A 4,469-nucleotide genomic window follows, 5' to 3' on the forward strand; every position below is an offset into this window, starting at 1 on the left:
TGTAAGGACTTCTCTGTTGACATCAACCCCCTTGATGCCCATAATATGACCTTATGCAGTTGCGAGCGCCGTAAAACCTCTTCTAAAACTTTTTTTAAAAACCCTCTCTCTCTCTCTCTCTCTCTCTCTCTCTCTCTCTCTCTCTCTCTCTCCCTCTCTCCCTCTCTCTCTCCCTCCCTCTCTCTCTCACTCTCTCTCACTCTCACTCTCTCTCTCTCTCTCTCTCTCTCTCTCTCCCTCTCTCTCTCTCTCTCTCTCTCTCTCTCTCTCTCTCTCTCTCTCTCTCCCTCTCTCTCTCACTCTCCCCCCTCTCTCTCTCTCTCTCTCTCTCTCTCCCTCTCTCCCTCTCTCTCTCTCGCTCTCTCTCTCTCCCCTCTCTCTCTCCCTGTTTCTCTGCTCGGATGTTTTATTCCACTTAACCTGGTTTAGCGTGGCATGTAGGGCAGACGCAGCAGTTCTCCCGTATAACATGAAGAAACATTGAAAACCAACCGGTTTGACTTTATCTTTGTCACCGACAAGCAATCAAAAAAACAAGAAACTAGATCTACTAAAAGTAGTCGCTGGACGTATTATATCGCGGTTCCCGTTTCGCTGACTCAGTGCATCGTGTGGTTTCTTTCGGAAAATATGGAAACCAATGAAGCTCTGTTGACACAGTTTTGACCTCGTCCCAACTGCGCCCGAATTTATTATTTTTTTTGGAAATATCGTTGGAGAAAGTGGTTGGCGGATGCTCTAGTGTGGCTTGCTTCTTCTTTCTTATCAAACATATTTATTCGTCCTTATCTCCCCACCTTCTTTTTTTCCGTTCGTTATTTTCTTGTAACACCTGTAATCTTCAGCACTTGTTTGACCTTATTGTGTTGAAAGTGCCGTAAAACATTTACTAAAACAAAAAAACAGAAAGTGTTTATAAGAGGGAGCGTGGGGAAAGGGGGGGGGGGGTATTATAAAGGTGAAAAATACGTAATAAATGAGAGGTTTCTACTTTACGGATTTTCCCACATCTGCGCTTACAGTTTTATTTATACAGCAACATTCTCTATCCTGATGTCATTTTCATTACTCGTCCATTTTTCATTTTCATAATAATAAACACCGACAAAATCCCATAAATATACTGCACAGAGTGGGAGGTTGGCGGGTGCTCTGGTATGGTTTCTTCCTTCTATCCTATCAAAGTAATCAGACATCTATCATCCTTTTCTCCCCACCTTCTTTTTTCGTGTGTTTGTAACTTTCTTGTAACACCTCTAGTCTCCGGTACTCATGTGACCTTATTGTGTTGCAAGCGCCGTTAAACTCTTACTAAAACTAAACTAATATAATATTACCTAATTGTATGAACAAGTGCCGGAAAACTTTACCTAAAATTATAGGAGCCTGTCTGTTGGGGGTAAATAAACATGGCGTCTTGGTCAGGGAAACAGCACCCTGGCTGACCGACGGAAACGCTCGATGAAAATAACTTCCCCACTCGGGAGCCGAACTCACGTCTTCAGTTTTTACTATAAGTAAAATTTTCACAGCACTTGCAACACAATCAGACCTTATAATATATGAGTGCCGAAAATTAGAAATATTACAAGAGAATAACACACACACACACACACACACACACACACACACACACACACACACACACATACACACACATACTCAAAGAGGAGAGACAAGGACGATTGATATTCTTTTGATAGAGAAGTCCGAGCAAGCCACACCAGAGCACCGGCCAGCCACCCACCGTCTTCAGTTTGCCATTGTGATCAGATAAGCTCAAGAACCACATCACAGACGCCACTGATAAGCGACATGATGTATTATGAATGTAATATCATATCACTGTGTATATTTTTTCTGTGGCCATTCCACGAAAATGGAAAATGAAGTGACGACACACTCAACATGGGGAAGATGACTTGCTAAAACATTTTTATTTTAAGCAGTGATAGGTCCATTCTAATTCTTTATTGTTATTGTTGTTGTTGTTGTTCTTCTTCTTCTTCTTCTTGTTCTTCTTCTTCTTCTTCTTCTTCTTCTTCTTCTTCTTCTTCTTCTTCTTCTTCTTCTTCTTCTTCTTCTTCTTCTTTTTCTTCTTCTTCCTCTTCCTCCTCCTCCCCCTCCTCCTCCTCCTCCTTTTCCTCTTCCTCTTCTTCTTCTTCTTCTGAATTGTCTCGCGACGTGGTGGAATCAGGCGCTCGTCAAGTTTTGGGCATATGGAGTTATGGGAATCATCTTGACGCTTGTTCATTTGACTTGCTTTTATTGAAAACAATACCCCCATCTATCTTGAATAGAAGTAGAGATATTTTGGATTAAAGGAGATGGGGGTCACCTGGCTTCAACAGTAAAATAAGGTAAGAAAATGTCCGCCAAAGTTTGGTGACTTTTATAGCTAAAGAATCCTTGAAAACCGAAAATTTACTTTTTTGTGCATTTAATCAACGTTTAAAAATAGTCAAGCAGAAAGATGAATGGACTTATGGGAGTTGAGCCAAAAAAACGAAAATTCGTTTAAAAAAAAAAGAAGAATAAATGAAATAATGAAATAATTTTTTTAAGACACCAAACACCCAGGAAAATGCTGGTTTGTTTGATTTCTCTATATCGACGAGCGCCTGATTTCACCATGATGCCTCACAATTAATTTTACAACACCCCTTCTAAATGCCCGCGATACTCGATAACAAAAATTGTGTTTTCCCGTGGGAGTCGAACTCAGCGCTAACCAATTAGTGCTTCACCTCTACACCACCAGGCGCCAGTACTTTGTGAATAAATCGTCGATAGGTATCCATAGACACTTCGGCATGTACGGTGTATTCAAAAGTAGTATCCCCTTGGCGACGTAATGTATAATAACACATGGAATGGTCCTTTGGTATCTGAATACGCACCCCCCCCCCCCCACACACACACACACACACACACACACACACACACACACACACCCCCCCCCCCCCAGACACACACATACACAACAAAACGAAACACAAACAAAACAAAACAAGAATAACCTCAACAAATCATCAAACAATGACTGTGCGTTTTGCATGTTATCAACGTGTGTTGCGTTTGTCTGTTTGTCAGGCTTACTTTTTTTTTCCGGGCACGCAAATGAACTTTCATAATATTGTTATGCCTATGTTCTTCTGTTCATTCTGCCTATAATCGCATATTTCCGCAAAGTATACTATTTACAACACCCCAGCTGTGGGTGGTTGGCGGGTCCTCTGATGTGGTTTCCTGTCAAACATCTGTTGTCCTGATCTCCCCTCCTTCTGATTTGTGTTTGTTACTCTCTTGTAACGCCTCTAATCTTCCGCTCTTATATGACATTATTGTGTTGCAAGTGCCGTAAAACACTTACTAAAACAAAAACAAGAAACCCACCCCAGCTGGACACTGAACGACCGCGATATTCGATTTAAAAATGTCTTCCCACTCAGGATTCGAACTGGGATCTCCAACATGCGACAGCAAAGAGCCTAACCACAACACTGCAGGTGCCAAGGCCTTGTCCTATTGTGTTTGAAAGCGCGCTAAGAAGAAGAAAAAAAAGCCAATGACTGTGCATGTTGCTAGTTTGCATTTTGTGTTGCGTCTGTCTGTATGTCTGGCTTACTTTTTCCGGGCATTTAAATGAACATCCATACTATTTATATATGCCGATATTCTTCTGTTAAGATCTATTCAAATAAAAACACTCAGACAAGTGCTTGACTGTGTTTTTGATCACAGTAAAAATAAAATAACTCCGCTGTGTTTGTTTTGTGTGTGCTGTGTCTACTGTTTTACTCGACAAAGACCACTCTGTCACGTATTTATTCCGAATCGAGCCGCCCTCGTCTCCCCAGCCCCTAGTCTCCCCAGCCCCCTAGCCTACAGCTGTTTTCCTTCTCACTCATTATTAGTTGACGCTTTCGGCGGAACGTCGCGGTGGCCAGCGTTTTGTGATGTTGAACGCAGCCGGGGACCTTGTTCCAGTTTGTCGTCTGTTCACGGTCGTGACTTTGCAGATTATCTCAGCTGTTGAGGGGCTGATGATTTTGATAGTTTTGGTGTGCCTGTACCTGTACCTGTGTAGTGTGGAGTGCGGGGCTTCTAATATAGAGCGCAGTGGTGGACACTGTGTTTTCTTTCATTGGTGTTAGTAGTGCTGTTCTCGTGTGTCGTGTGTTGTGTTCAGTGCAAAGAAATGCTGGCTGCTGTGAGTGCAAGGTTGGATATATATAAAAATATAATTCCTTTCTGTGTTTTGTCATCTCGTTTGCCGTACAAGTTTATAGATCTATATACGACCTTATTATATTATGTTGCAAGTGCCGTAAAACTCTTACTATAACTAGATCTAGATCTAGTCTAGATCTAAACAAGTTTTGATGGTTACTTATAACTTTTAAATGTAATCTATAAGGTTGGTAACATTTTTGTAACGTCCTTTCTTCGGTACTTATATGACCTAA

The 4,469-nt window shown here is 41.6% G+C and overlaps 1 protein-coding gene across 1 annotated transcript in view; it reads left to right on the forward strand.

Moving 5' to 3' along the window:
- Window positions 1-4,469, forward strand: part of LOC101864463 (DDB1- and CUL4-associated factor 11) — a 59,214-nt gene that overhangs the window by 8,930 nt on the left and 45,815 nt on the right. The gene's annotated exons all lie outside the window — the stretch shown is intronic.

The sequence above is a fragment of the Aplysia californica genome, unplaced genomic scaffold, assembly GCF_000002075.1.
Source record: "Aplysia californica isolate F4 #8 unplaced genomic scaffold, AplCal3.0 scaffold00212, whole genome shotgun sequence".
NCBI classification, from domain to species: domain Eukaryota; kingdom Metazoa; phylum Mollusca; class Gastropoda; order Aplysiida; family Aplysiidae; genus Aplysia; species Aplysia californica.